Here is a 16,544-nt window from a genome sequence, read left to right on the forward strand (position 1 = left end):
CTCATTTGTTGAGCACTTAACATTCCAAATTTTTGCAAAATACAAAGAAGAGTGGTCTCACTACCAAAACTTTAAAGAAGTGCTGTTGATTAGAGAGGATGTTCTGAGGATTAAACAGAAAGTGGATGCTGCAGTGGAACAGTCATGATACCCCTACTCTGCCTTCTGCAGTGCTGGATGAAGGAAGCAGTAGACTAACCTGGATCCATGCTTGCTACATTTCCTAAAGGGTTTTTGTGGGAGAGGAGGTGCAGCTGCTGTTGGAATGTCCCAGATCTTTGGAGGCAGCCTGAAGGAAATGGCGAGTAAGAGGTGCAAACAGTGTCCCGTGTGCACAGAGGCACTGGGACACAAGAAACAGCAGAGGCTGGGGGGTGTGTGGGTATTGCAAGGCCCAGGTTTTTAGGTGTGCAGGTGCATTGGCAGCCAAGGGAGAGAGCCTGGCCTGCAGCTCTGAGGAGAGGCTGCCCCACATCCCCCATGGGACTGGAGGAAGGAGCAGGACACATCTAGGCAAGACTTGGTGGATGGTTGGGGCAGGGAGTCCAGCTCACAAAAACAGGGCTGTGAAAACAGAAATCATAACATTGTGAGAGCAGAGACTGTGTTTGCAACTAGGTTTTGAACTGATTTTAAGTGGCAGAAATGGGAGCTAAGAAAGCTAAAACGGAGACATTTACTTATGACCAATACAATGCTGGTTAGCAGTTAGAAGTTTAACTGCTACCAGTAGGTATATTGGATGTAGTCATGAAAGTATAATAATGGGAATAGAATAGAATAGAATAGAATAGAATAGAATAGAATAGAATAGAATAGAATAGAATAGAATAGAATAGAAATAATATAATGATAATAAATATTGCTAGATCTGGAAGTCAGTGTGTATGACAGAAAGTTGTGTAGTCCTCACGAGTCTCCTGCTGCTCCTTTCTGTCAACATTTTTAGTCTAGAGAAGACCCTCTATTTTAAAAGAAAAGTATTTCAGACCTTATATCCACTGAAGAGCTGTGCTCCATGCAAAACCACCAACAAAGGCAGTTAATTCCCATGGACTGCATGTTCAAGGATTCCTTTTATATGTGGTTGCTGCAGATTTTGCCTCATCTAAAGGTAGTTTTGAACTTTTGAACAGTTAACACCTTAAAAGGTTCTGCACTGCCACCCAAGCATATCCACAGCAACGGGGCAATTCAGGCCTGTTGAGCAAATGGAGGTGATGAACAGGCTGCTGCACAGCCCTTGCAGCCAAGCTCCTGCACCTTTGCCAATCAGGGAAACAGCAGCATCACTCCCTGGCACTGCCTGTCTGGGAACACACCCTAAATGTATGTTCCCAAAACACCCTGAATCTAGTGTGCTCAAGTAGTTCTTTAGTGCCCCACTATTGAATAGATTATGAATACCACAAGTAGTAAATGACAGGCTATAAACAAGACTCTCAAATTAAACTGCATTACCAAATGTAAATGATGTTGCTAGAGAGAATTCACCCACGAACTAACCCAGAGATGTCTGGCTGGTTTCCATCAATGGCTGCAGAAAGAACAGAAAACTAAAAGGCCAGTAAGTAGTTACCCATAAATAAATGTGTTATCATTGATATTAATCTTCAGCTGAATTATGATCTGTTAGGAACACAGAAACAGGAGTGACCTTTCTTCTTCACCAAGCCCAGTCCTCTACTCTTGCAGGGAACCAAATAAAATAAAACCTTTCATATACTGATGAAATTTCATTTTTGAAGTCAGGAAGCTGCTCAGTCAGCATCTGTTATAGTCCCTGTCTTTTTGGGATAAAACCATGGAATGCACAGGTGGGAATTGTTTGTAGGTAGTGGATATAAATTCAGCTAGAAAGGTTTTAAGCTCAAATCCAAAAGATGGCATATTTACAGTCTCATGAAATCTTAATTATTCTGCCTTGTGTATGGATTCTTTGCATAAATGATGCATAGGTTATGTGACAATAATAGTATGGAGTTGCATAAGCAATGTGTCTTTATTAATGTGGACAAAAGATGTCTAACTTCTGACAGTTGACACTGCAGCAAAGGTTTTCTACTGTAGTTTGATACTGAAGATAGAGTAAAAACTATTTTCTGTCATGTGTCCCTGAGGTGACAGATCTTCAGGCTTGGAATGATGACTCTTTAGTGGCAGACATTTAACGTATGAACTGCAGAGCTAGTGCCATAGTAATTGTGAAGAATGCCTGCTGTCCCAGGGTGTCATTGGCTCCTGCAGCGGTCTGGCAGAAATGCCAGCCTGGGTGACCCCTCTTCCCCCACCAGCTGCTGCCAGCAATCCTGGGCTCAGCTAGTGATGCTGGTGATCCAGGGATGGGAGCTTCTCCCTATCAGTCACTGAAGAAAGAGATTTTGTACACAAAGCTGACGAGAGACAAATTTCCTAATGAATGTCTGGCAAGTGAGACCTTGTCTGCCTGAAAATGAGACAACTACTGAAGTGGAAAGTGCAAACCTCTTCCTGAAATGTAACCCTGTGTGACAGACTGTGCCTGAGATGTTCTTTGAAAACAGTGTTGGTGCAAGCCTCCTGTGCCTCTATGTGTCCCAGACATCTTTCCTGTGACAAAGTGAATCATGATGCTGTGCAGCAGCCAAAGTGGCCTGGTGACCCGACTGAAAATGAGGCTTAGTTTATGCTCCAGCTTTCAGGCCTCTCACCAAATCTTCTTTTCTCTGTGGAGAGTCACCTGGAAAAAATACCTTGACATTTTCTACCATGGCAAAAGATTTTTGGTACTCTCTTGGTGTTTTCTGTACAGGTCCTGTTCAGCTGACACTGTGAAATTAATTTAAATTTACATAATCACTAACTACTCTTCATTTCATTTGAATCATAGAATGGTTTGAGTGAGCAGGGACCTTTAAAGGTCATCTAATTCAACACCCCTGCAATGAGCAGTGTCTAGATCAGATTGTTCAGAACCCCATCCAATCTGACCTTGAATGTTTCCAGGGATGAGGCATCCACCACCTCTCCTGGTGTTGCCACCCTCATAATAAAAATCTCTTTCCTCATATTTTATCTGAGTTTACACTCTTTTAATTTAAAACCATTACTCCTTGTCCTATTGCTGCAGGACCTATTAAAAAGTTTCCTCCCATCTTGTAAGTCCCCTTCACTTGTTGAAAGGCTGCAATAAAGCTGCTCTTGAGCCTTCTCCAGGCTAAACAACCCCAACTCTTGCAGTGCAGTCTTAAGTGCCAAGATCTTGATATTTTCACTTCCAAAAGAGCTTTGGTATTTCCTGAAATTGCAAGTTGTCCTTTTTCATAATAGCATTGGAAAACATGCAATAGTGAGAATTTTATCCCTATCTTCTTGATAATCCAAGCACCTAAAATGACTCTTGCAAACTGATCTGCCCAGCCAGTTCCTAGGATTGCCAAATTTGCTTAGATCTGTAAGACACAATTATCCATATTACGCCTTCAACTGAATCTGCTACTTTATAGAAATAAAAACCCACACAAGAATTGTCACTGGAAAACTTGCAAAACCTCCACCCTTCCCCAGGCTGGAATTTTCACTCTTCTCTCTTTTTGTCTGTCAAGCTTTGCTCTTGGCTCATTTATCAAATGATAATATGGTTTCTGGCTTTATGTAAAAAATGTCTGTGATGAGCATTGGTCCTCCCCTGGTTCTTCTGATACTGAGATACAAAATGTAAATGTAGTACTGACAATACTCCCACACCTTAGGAATTTAGGAACTTATTAGGAACTAAGCTTACATTCTTTAATTAACTTTTTTTTGTCTCTTTGCTAGTTTTACCTTAAGTAATGTCATATTTAATACAGTTGCAAAACTTCATATTTTATTTTAGCATTTAGCAGAGACCGGACATGATACATTAATCATAAAAGCAGTACAGTTTTTCAGCATGGCTTTTCTAAATTACCTCCTGGTGTTTCCATTTGTCAGTTTGGGTAATTCTAATATCAGTCTCTGCTTGCCTCTTCTCTTTATAGGAATACAATCTGGTATCCAACAATTATTTTTAAAAATGTTTTACCTTCTATTGTTCAAAGTCAATTTCTTATTTGCCAGCATAAGAAAATATTAAGGAGAATGGTGCTGATTTATCATTACTTGAAGTGTTTTGCATCATAATATAAAAATTCTAAATTAGAGAACTACTGCTAAACGCAAACTTTTCTATAACAGAGAGATCTAATAATGATTGACCAGAGCACTTGCTATCAAGCAGGATGCCTGAAACATTGCTAATGTTGTGAACAGATATTCCTTCATGGTACAAGGCTCCTAAAAGATTGTTTCAACACTTCCAGTGAAGCACCCCAGGGTCCACTGAGCAAGAGCAGGCACTTACAGTGACCGTATCACAGAGCAGCTGTAGAAATGCCTGAAGTACCAATCAGAAGAATGGAGTCTAAAAAAACCCCAACATTTTGGAGCAAGTGCTATGTCCCTAATAGTGCATTTTAAACATGATACTCTGAGGAAAATAATACATAAAAGGAACAGGAGCATAAAGTATGGAGTAGAAAGCCCTAAAATAAAAAAAAGGCAAAGCCCCTGAACTGCCAGCAGGTACCTGTGAATCAGGGAGTCCCACGGCCAAATCTTCCAGCAGGAGAGGAGAGGAGAGGAGAGGAGAGGAGAGGAGAGGAGAGGAGAGGAGAGGAGAGGAGAGGAGAGGAGAGGAGAGGAGAGGAGAGGAGAGGAGAGGAGAGGAGAGGAGAGGAGAGGAGAGGAGAGGAGAGGAGAGGAGAGGAGAGGAGAGGAGAGGAGAGGAGAGGAGAGGAGAGGAGAGGAGAGGAGAGGAGAGGAGAGGAGAGGAGAGGAGAGGAGAGGAGAGGAGAGGAGAGGAGAGGAGAGGAGAGGAGAGGAGAGGAGAGGAGAGGAGAGGAGAGGAGAGGAGAGGAGCAAGACACTTCAGTCTCTGCAGGTCAACTTCTGAGCTCCAGCATAGGGCAGGGTATCATCAAGGGTCACACGGTGCTATTCTTATCTAGAGAGCTGTAAAAGCTAAGACAGATCAGCTAGCCAGTCTTGATGTAATCTAAATCAGCAAATCTTCAAGTGGATAATATTATGAAACAAAATTACAAAACAGATTCCCTTAGCTGTGGCGGATGTGGGAAAGAAACCTGAGACCATTAATTGTATTGTAATTGTGAAGGAAATAGGAGAGCAGCTAGAAAATTGTGTCACTAAAATGGAAAAAATATACTTTCTGTTTCTTGCTACAAAATAGAATTATTTTAATGAGGTATGTGTGTGTATATATATATATTTAAATATCCTTGGAGCCATTGTTCTCACTTAATAACTAGACTTACTTATGTCTGTATATGAATAAATTTCTGAAGACTTAGATCAGAGTCTGGTTTATAGACTGAGACATGAAAAGAGCTGATAATCACAACAATCTACTGTACAATAGCATCCTTTCCTCTCGAAAAGCACCACCTCCACTAGACATTGTTAAACTCAGCTCTGACCTGAATGAAGAAAATGAGCATGGGGAGCCAGTGCTGTTACATGACACAATTGGTACCAACAAACTGGTGACAGTCACAGCCACCTTCCCTTCGAGCTGGCTGCAAGTGACACCGGAGGCACAGGGTAAAGGCATGTGGGAATGCACTCAGGAGTGTGTACAGTGAGACTGTCAGGTACTCTGAGTACAGGAGTAGGGAAAGAAAAGTTGCAAAAGGCATCAAGGGTGCTGCATAGAAGTCACTTTCAGGATGAGAATGTGCTTTCAGCAAGAATGTTGTCAAAAATAAAATTGGAACCTTGAGCAAAGAAGATAACTATTTTTTGTGCATGTGCTTTAATTCTCTGGCATTCAAGAAAGACTTTTACATGGTCTGTAAATAAGTAGGTTTGTATTAAGGCATCTAGCTTCAGTTCCCTCCCCTCCCATTTTGTTCTTTCCTGTCTTCTGAATTGTGTAGTTGCAGGATAGAGATATTTCTAAAGAGAATCAAATGTGTTATGCTATCATACTCCATTGCACAGGTGATACCTGGGACTGGAGTCTCAAGGTGCAGTTTCACATGTAATTAGTTTGCTGTTACTGGCAACACAGATTTGAAATCAGAACTAAGCCCTGTGAGAAACTGTTTCCTGCCAATGCTCTCATTGCTTTTCCTGAATTTCCCTCTACTCTATTTATAGGGCTAGACATAAAAGGGAGAACAGTAGGATCTAATTTATTTACTGCAAATGCTCTTAGGAAGAAAAGTGTTGTTCAGCCAACTAAAATACTGTTTTCCTACTTTTTCCTAATAAGAAAATTCACTATCTGCTTCCAAATTACCATAAAGGAGACAATGAGGAAAAAGCACTTTACAAAATGTGCAAATGATATGACAGCCTGTGCAACAAGAGATGGGAGAATACAGTCAAATTTCCATCAGCTGTAATAATTCTTGCACTTCTTTTTCTTGGCTTGAAAAGAAGTGGCTAACTTAACAAGCAGCTCAACAGCTACGTCTGAATGATAAACTGGAGGAGTCTAAATCTGAAGGACTTCCTTCCTCAAGGATGAAAATTCACAACAGGGAGAATACCCTTTCCTTAGCAGGCAGATTAGGCCAAGCCAAGAGAGCCGAAGTAATTGTGAGGGAATATCTTGATACAGTCATTCTCTGCCAGGTACAGCATCATCTTGATGGTACAGAAAGACTTCCTGGGTTCCTCCTGCTGTTCATGCTAGATCCTCAGCTGTCCTTATTCAGCACAGAGTCCTTGGCAAGAGAGTGGCTGTTGCATCACTGGTGTTCCTGTGCAACAATAAATTGTACCAGGGCTGGGCAGTTCTGACTACAGGAATTACAGTCAGTCCCTATGGCCTACTTCCCATCAGAGTCCAGGGGTCATGGAATGCAAAATTGGGGCCAAATTATTTCACTGGTGGCTGGAACTCAGCTATTTGCCATGTGCATTACAATAGTGAGTTTACTTTTTCTAAGTGCTGAATTACTGCCCTGGGAGATGCACATATGCGTTCCAGACCAGAATGCAGAGTTTAGCCTAACATTATGTTTTTTAAACACATCTGGGATCTATTATGTTGCTGGGTAATGATTTTCACAGAATCATTGTTATTTAATATGTAAAGAAATGTCACTATCAATATCAGTCTCAGCCTGGTATTGCAAAGAACACATCTGAATACTAGATAAGTGCTTCTTGCTGTGGGCAAAATATTACAGATGGTTAAAATATTAAAGTATTAAGGGGGAAAGTCATAAAAAAATTTGAAGGAACATACATGGAAATTTTAGGAGCTGGGACCAGAGACTTCTAGATAGTAGTAATTTTAGTTACTAAACGTATCAGAAAAGTAAGATAAACACTGGGAAAGCATTATAGAAACAGCATTATATGTCAAAATTAGATATATGCTTGGTATAAAAATGCTTGAAACTTGTATTCAGTTCTAACTCTGCAGCAGTCTTTTAGTACATTAGGAATCAAAAGTGCAGTGCCAGAATCAAGCAGCAGTTTATCCTTTTTGTATTCCAGGAGTTACTTGTTTTAATCCTTTCAAGAGCCTCAGACTGTTTTTGTTTTAACAGTCTCTGAGGAAATTTCTCATATCCACCAAACAAAATAAAGGCCAGACTGAGCAAGTAATAGTGTAATTTAATTTCAGTGTTCCTAAACTATACTTGACTTCAGTTTGGACATGGACACTTGAGCCCAGGCAACTCTTTTGAAAGAGTCTTTATGTTTGAATCCTTCTGCTCACTTACTGAAAGGGTACTTCAAGATGAGAAAAGTCTTTGCAGAATCTAAGCCTGGTCTTTGGGCTCATTCTTGAGATAACAGCCAAATTTCATTTTAATCCCAGCAGGCAAGGAATGAAGACTGCCTGCCTCCACCACATAACATTTTCTGGTGGATGGGAAACATCTTTGAATGGAAATCAGAGAGTTTTCAAGGATTGGTGAGTATTTATTTAAATTTCTGTTGTTACCTGTTCTGCAGTTGGAGAGCTGTACTGCTGTAACTCTTCCACTTCAAAGCATTTATGCCTGGCTTTGGGCGTGCAGGAAAGGCTGATGCAGCTCTTGTGCTCCAGTTTTATGTGATCCATCCTTCTTTAAGAGGTGCAGTGCTTTGCCTGAGGTATGCTGAGCCAGCATTCCTTCATCTCTCCAGATGTACTGCAGTGCACTGATAATAATTGTCCTGTGCAGTGTCAAATAGCAAGGAATTCCTGCTGTAAATAGGTGCAGCTGTAGACATGTGATACAAGGTATATAGATTCTTGAAAGGGCATGAGAAAAACTGATTCATGTGGAGCCTGAGTTCTAAGTGCAAGCAATAGATCATGATTATTGTACTGTCTATCCAGTACAACATCTCAGTATTCAGCTTTCCAGCTAAGTTTTCAAAGCTCTAGGCTCTTAGGAACTTAAACACTGCTGACACTTCTCTCTGCCTTGACACCATCCTAAAGTGTTTGCTGGCCTGTTTCTTGGTTATCACCCATCTCATGGTTACAGGTTTTACACAGGTAAAAGTGTGACTGTGTGAATTCCTTATTAATTTTCTGTCATTATTAACACCGGAGTCTCCTCTTAAGTACCCTTATTCAGTTATCTCCTTTTAATGTAAGTGAAAGTCCAGCACATCTGATTCAACTAAGTAGATTCTGAACTCAGTGTGCTGTGTCTCTGCTCTGCCATGGATTATTATTTTCTGAATGTATATATGTTGTGGCACTTTTGCATTTTCTGTAATGCAGAAGAAGACTCCAGCATCCATTTCCAGTCAAAGTCTAATGCAAGATTTAGACCCAAATGGTTTTAACAGTAAGAAAATGATCAGTGGTCTAATCCAAACACAATAGGGCTTTTGATTTTACTACATCCTTGTGTTCAAAGATTAATGTGACAATTTTGACTCCATTTCCAAATTCTTCAGCTACTTTATATTCATACAAGAATCAGGGGTTAAATCTGCCATTCAGTTTTGGATAGTTTAGCAGTCTGTTCCACTCCTAATCCCAGTTTGTCTGTTTTGGTTTGGTAGCTATTTGAACTACCCTTAAAATATGTCTATTTCTTAAATTGAATGTTTTTCAGTTAAGGAAAATGAAGTTTTTCCAGGCTGTGGATTCCCGAGTTACCCTGCCTTTCACAGAAATCTTTCACTCCATGACAACAAGGTATGGTTCATAAAAGTCACAGTTTTTAAAGCAGAAAGCAGAAATTATCTACCAGACCTTTGATTAGACCAAGATAAAAGGCATAGAATTTGTGGAGCCCATACTGGTAAACAAGATACTATTAGAAGACTTTCTAATTTAGTATGAGCTAATAATTGACTGAATTGACTGACAAGAAAAAAATCTCAGTACCTAGGAGCTGAATATGATTTTTCTTATTTCTAAATGAAATTAAGTTTCCAAATTCAATTTCATTTGGTGCAAACTCTTCCATTTAATGCTAAAGAAGCATTTTTAATGGAAGTGGTTGTCAAAACAATGACACAAATTGATGTCATTGTCAAATCCCACGGAGAAAGTGAGGATCATATTAGTGCTCCTCAAGAAGTCAGTGCATGCCTCACAAAAATCTAACTCCTACCTGTGTTTGAGAGGAATTCCTCTCTCCTCTGCAAATTCAGGTTTCTGCCTCACAGCAGCAACCTGACCATCAGCCCCTTTCACTGGAACAGTCCTACTTTGTAAAAAATACTTAAATATTCATGGAGCCAGCTGGTGAGAGAAAAACAATGCTCTAGTCTGATGGTTCAGTAACCCTCCTGGGGAGGGTGGAGGTGTTAGTCCCAGTCCCAGCGAATGTGTAATTATTTATACAAAGTAGAACAGTGTCAACAGGAGAAGTGACAAGTCCTGTCTCCCAAAAGTTTCCTTGCAGGCATGGAGAAGTCTAAAGAAACAATAATGCATTTGCCAGAAATCTGCCAGGTATAGTTAACAACGGTTTAAACAAACTCTAAAAATAATTTACAGATTATTCCTGAAATAGCTAAGCTTTTGGATGAATAGATATTCTTCCACATCTCTGAGACAGACCTTGTTCCTCATATTAAGTGAACAGACCTTTCATCCTCCAAAGCAAAACAGCTCTTAAAAATAGAAATCATTCAGAACATATTTTAAGGACTTAGCATCTCATAACATCATACCTCCAGCCTTGCTCCTATTGACATCAATGGAAGGAAAACCAGTATTTATATGTCCCACAAGCAGATCTGTCTCGTGGAGAATGCTGCTCTATAATGGTTTGTGTCTGACAGGAATAAAGAACTCTTGAGATCTGCCTGCCCATTGAATAGCCAGGGCTGTATGAGCTCCAGCAGCAATGTTTGTGCAGAGTCTTGCCGAAAGCATCCTGCAAGGCATGGTTCTTCAGCACAAATGAGTTCTCATTGCACCAAAAGACAGACAATGTTTCAGCAACACCTTCTCATTCAGGGCTAAGGCAGAAGGAGCAAGCTTTAAGCTGTGTGTAGGCTCAGGAGAATTGCTCTCACTTTATCTCAATTTGTGAATTAGACAGTGTGTCACAATCTTCTTACAGTTTGTATGAGTGTCTGTTAGAGCACTCAGAAAAGCATAGATAGTTCTGGTTCATATGCCTGACCTACAGACACCCGGCTGGAAAAAAATGGCATCAGGAATTAGAAATTCAAAACCCCTGGCTTTAAAAAATGAGTAAAAGACCCTAAGAGATTTAAGCTTTAGTCATCAAAACCAGAGCTGCCTGAAAATTGTTTTTAAAGCTCAGCTGTAAACAGTGTTGTAATAATTCATATTACAGTAAGCATAGAGTCATATCCCTTTTGTTAGTCATATCTTTTGCCAATAAAATGACTTTGATAAAAAAAATTCATAGCATGGAAGGCCTTTCAGAGAACTGTATAATTAAAGCACAGTAGTTTCTGACATCTGGAAAGAAATTCTTGACTGCAGAGCAATAAATGACCTGTAACCTTTAAAAAATGTTTTCAGATGAAAGATTTTCAAAGAAAATTTTGAATGAAAGCTGCTGCAAAAGCAAAGACTGTTTACAAATTCAGAGATGGATGGGACAAAGCAGATTTCTGCATCTACACATCATATGTAAAAGCTGTAAAAAACAAGCAGCTGTCAGCAAAAGGTAAGAATCCACCAAGTGATATTGTGATGCATACTCAAAAGTTAAGCAGTTAAATATTACATAGGCTCTAGCAGATGAAAAGAGAATGAACAAGCAGCAAGTACTGCATCAAGTCTAGTATATGTAGCTGATGCTTGTAAAGTACAGCAATATGTCCATCCAGATTTAAAGATGAACAAAAAGTTTTAGTACTTCTAAAGCCATAGCAAAGAAATGCAGAATGTTTGAATCTGCTGGCATTTTTCCATGTGGTGCAGGTCAGCATTTCAGGCCTCCTTCTTTAGGAAGAAATCTAACACTGTCAAAGAGAGGCTGTGGCAGTGGTCATAAAGCTGGATGCTAATACCACATTGCTATTGAAATTCAGTGTGAAACTGGTGTACAACTCTAACTGGTGTCTTCCAAATATGCTCCAATACCCCTCCACTCAATCCCTTGAGGCAGGGACACACAATTTACCCGGTGTTACAGGGAATAAGGGGAGGCACAGTCGTATACATGTACTCTGAATATAGTGCACATTTGGCACGTGGACAAAACTAAATGCAGACATTACAATATGCACAGAAAGACTGTGAGCAAGTGCCATAGATGCATGTATTTTTGGAAGAAGCAGCATTTCTCTGTTCCACCCACTGCTCTGCTGCGTTCACCACAGCACCATGCACAGAACCCAGCCCAGGAACCAGACTTTGGGTTAGTGGGATGAGTGGCCCTGGCTTTGGGAAGTGGTGCAGTGAGCCTAGCTGAGGCTGAGGTGTCCTTCAGGCTGGGGTGTCCTGCAGGCTGGGGTGTCCTGCAGGCTGTCCCTGGCCACGTGCTCACAGAACCAGGCTGGCCCAGGATGTGCAGGCAGCGCAGATGTAAAGCTCTCTGCAGGTTTAGTTTACAGCTGCCTGTCCTTGGGTGTCTGATCTGGGTTTCCAGTCGTGACTGGACTCGGTGCAGCCCTGTCCCTGCCCGTGGGCTGTGCCTGTGGCACGCTGAGTGTGACCTGTGTCCTTGCCTCGGCTTCCCCTGGTGCTGGTCCAGGGTGCAAGGCTGGGATGGCAGCACTGCACAGAGGGAAGCAGGAGCCTGGCACCCCTGGGGGGTTGTGGCTGTGCAGGGCATGGGTTGATGAAGGTTTTGCACTGTAGCTCAGAGACTCCTGAAGCCTCTGCATTATCCTTGTCCTTCCCGTTAAGTCTGTGGGTGTCACATGGATTCTCTGTAGGTTTCAGATAACTCCTAACTGGGCATTGGTGAGAACGCTGCACTGTAACACCAGAGAATTACTGCCCCCAGTAGTCAAAGCTGAGCAACAGTTTACAACTGTGTTATTTTGTTGACAGCTAGTCCCAAAGCAACTGATGCTTTTGCAACTTGATCTGTTCATGGAAGTAATTAAGAGAATGTGAAAATTTTCAAGAAAATTCTTTCAGATAAGGGATAATGTGGAAAGTTTTATTTCTCACATTACATTCCCATTTCTTCTATTATGTTCCCACCATAAAGTAAAAAATCTTTGAATATACAATTATAAGTGAGGTATAAAATTAAATATTTAGCATCTGTATACATTGGAGATGCTTGTCCTTCCTGCGCATAAAGAGCCATATGAAAACCCCAGAATTCTGTTGTAATTTGTGTAAGAGGAATTGTAGACATATCACTGAAACTCGCCCTGCTAAAACCTTCTGAAGAGTTGTAGAGGAGAAAGCTCCCTGTCATGTGAAGCCTTTCTATTTTTACCATGTCACTAGGAAGGGTCACTGTTTACTGTATTAGCCATAACCTAATGAGATGTGTACTGTGGCAAATCCAGGACTGGAATTGCAGGACAGGTTGTGGTGGTTCTATTATTAGAAAGCTGTTACACTGAGAATAAAAGATGGGGCTTGTACTGCAGAACATTTCTTGTACTCCTGAGAGTAAATCCCAGCAGTTGTTACCAGAGAAGATGCTGAAGCCTCTGAGTTCTCATTGATTGGATATGCAAGTCAATCAGTCATGTTGAGATACACAAAATCTGTTGACAAAGAAATGATGACTGATATCCTAAGAACAAAATCTAATGATGAAAACAGTAAATCTTGCTATTGCCAAAACAAATTCCTCAGAGACCAGAATTTCACTTTCAAAGGGTATTTTGTATGTAGACAGGTTGTGTGTTGACTCAGTTTATATAATGTGTCTAAAACATCCAGAAAAGCTTTACCTATAGCTGGGCTGTGTGAGGAAATAAATGCAGTCATTTTTCAATAGCATGTCAGAATAAAATATGTTCTTACTGGAGTTAACTGAACGTACAAGCATGACTGCATGTTTGTATTTCAACCATATTTCAAGCAGGATGTAGAGTTGTTTACCCTTTAGTGCTAATACCAACTGCATAAGACAGGAAGAGAAGAGTACTGAAAGGCCACAGGCAGCAGGGAGGTCACTTGTCCTGCCTGTGTGGCAGCAGCACATGTGGCTACACAGAGCTACACAAGGCTCAGGCAGGGCACGGGTGTGGCACTGGCACAGGGAGCAGTGCCCTGCATGCAGCATGGACAGCCTTACTGGCTGTTCCCCCTTGGCTCCCCTCAGAGAGCTTCCACCCACATTCACGGCAGTTGTCAGTGCTCAGCTTGCACAGAATGAGTCAGATCTGAAGAAATTTGGCTTCTGGCTTGAAATCTGTAAAGAGAAATGGATGAGATAGCAAAGTTGGGTCAGAAAGTGGGAAGAAATAAATGAAAGGAATAAAGCAGTAAAGAGGGCTGGAAACACTTTGATGAGATACTACATCTGCATCCATACAATGAGGCTGCTGACTTTCACAGCTTGTGCCAACACAAGATGTAGGGATCACTGGGCAGCTTGCATAGGAAGTCATAATACTGTGAAAAAAATTTCCATATGTTAGTGTTAAATAAGAAAGGAGTGGATCAGGCTTGCTTATGTCCCAACTTTGACAAGGGCTGTAGAGGTAATCTAACGGCCTCAGAGCAGCTCTGGATTATGGCTGTGCCCAGAAGAGACTTATCTGAAAAATGAACAGTGCACAGCAAAGCACAACTGTCTCTCGAGTGCTGTATGATCTTTGGCAGTAGGTTGGGAGGGAAGTGTCACTGGCCAAAACGAATGGGAGTTCCCCAGGAGAGCTTGAAGGTGGCAAGCCAAGAGCTGGTGTCTGTGTCTGTCACTGAGAGGATGTGTCAGCTCTGCCCTGCAAACAGCACAGCCAGTCCAACAGCTCCTGCAGTAAACTGGCACGCAGGGATAGAATCAGCACCGTCACAATACTCCAGTTAACACTGCAATGTCAGAGCAGAGAAGGGACCTGCAGTATTTCAGAGAGTACATTTTAATGCCTAAAGTGTTGAAAACTGTAGCGTGAAATATATGTGCATTATTTGACATTGGCTGGGAATGTGGTAGGCAGGTTCTATGAACACGGGTCAGTGAGATCCCTGAGCAGCAGAGTCAAGGAGCTGTTCCCATCCAGTAGGCAACACGCTGGCTGTGGCAGGGTGGTCATGGCACTGTGCCAGCCAGGTGTGTGCCTCACACTGCCTCGGGCTTCACCAGGCTCATCCATCTCGATTGTTCTGGGCCAGGAAGGAACCAATTCTAACTGATGGCTTTCAACTGCTCAACTTTGAAAGGTGAAATCCTGCGTAGGAAGATACTTTCAGATTTTTTTTTACTTCTTGCCTGTTTTGTTTCTTTGCTTGCTTGTCACACTGCTTTTAAACTAATATGTAGTCTAATAGGTATGTTAATCTGCATCTGCTGTGGTATGCATGTGATAAGGGAAACAGATCAAATGAACTTATTTTAGTGATAAAGGAAACAGATCAAATGAACTTATTTTAGTCAATATGTTTAAATAAAAAGTCAACATGGCAAGAGGAATACTTCCCACTCTGACTGACTTATGTTCAGTTTAAGTTCCAGGAATGTCTAAGAGGGTGGCATCATCCCCTTCAAAACATTTTTTTTTTTCCCGATTGGATTATATCAGCAAGCAGCTGCCTCTCAGGCATTATTTATGCCAGACGGCCAGGCTCTCTGTGCCAGCTTCTCCTTGAGACTGTTCTACGGATGGAGGCATCCCTTCCAAATCAGCCCAGGGGACAGTAGCGGTGCCCGGCCGAGGCGCTGCAAAGGGCCGCTGTGCCAGGGCGAGCGGGGCCTGCCGGGGGCTGCTGTGCTCCGTCCCGTGCGCTGCAGATGAGAAACGCAGCGCCGGCTCCCGTGGAGAAAGAAAACGTGTCCGTGCCGGGGCCGTCCCGCCGCTCTCCGGCCTTGGCCCCGGCCGTGCCGCGCCGGCAGCGCTTCTGCGGCTCCTGCTGGCGGCCCGGAGCGCCGGCCCGGCCCCGGCCCCGACCCCAGCCCCTCCGCACCGACCCCAGCCCCGGCACCGACCCCAGCCCCGGGACCGACCCCAGCCCCGGCACCGACCACAGCCCCGGCACCGACCCCAGCCCCACCACACCGACCCCAGCCCCGGCACCGACCCCAGCCCCTCCGCACCGACCCCAGCCCCGGCACCGGCCCCAGCCCCGGCACCGACCCCAGCCCCGGGACCGACCCCAGCCCCACCACACCGACCCCAGCCCCTCCGCACCGACCCCAGCCCCGGCACCGGCCCCAGCCCCGGCACCGACCCCAGCCCCACCACACCGACCCCAGCCCCGGCACCGACCCCAGCCCCGGCACCGACCCCAGTCCCACCACACCGACCCCAGCCCCGGCACCGACCACAGCCCCGGCACCGACCCCAGCCCCGGGACCGACCCCAGCCCCACCGCACCGACCCCAGCCCCGGCACCGACCACAGCCCCGGCACCGACCACAGCCCCGGGACTGACCCCAGCCCCGGCACCGACCACAGCCCCGGCACCGACCACAGTCCCGGCACCGACCACAGCCCCACCACACCGACCCCAGCCCCGGCAACGGCCCCAGCCCCTCCGCACCGACCCCAGCCCCGGCACCGACCCCAGCCCCACCACACCGACCCCAGCCCCGGCACCGGCCCCAGCCCCGGCACCGACCCCAGCCCCGGGACCGATCACAGCCCCGGCACCGACCCCAGTCCCGGGACCGATCACAGCCCCGGCACCGACCCCAGCCCCGGGACCGATCACAGCCCCGCCGCACCGGCCCCAGCCCCGGCCGCAGAGCCACTGCAGTCCCCCTGCTGCAATCCCGCACACACCGCTCTGCTCCTGATCATCCTCGTACCTGTGCTGGGACAGATTAAAACGATCCGAATTATCAGATATTTTTTCAATATATGTGAATAATGTGTTTTGCCTTGTTAATTTCAAGCTGGTGAAATTGAGGATTCGATGTAACTCAGACCTCAGAGTGCTGAAGATACTGAAATCGGCTGGAATAAACCTAACACATTTGAAGCATTAG

Source organism: Prinia subflava, chromosome 11, assembly GCF_021018805.1.
Source record: "Prinia subflava isolate CZ2003 ecotype Zambia chromosome 11, Cam_Psub_1.2, whole genome shotgun sequence".
Lineage (NCBI taxonomy): Eukaryota > Metazoa > Chordata > Aves > Passeriformes > Cisticolidae > Prinia > Prinia subflava.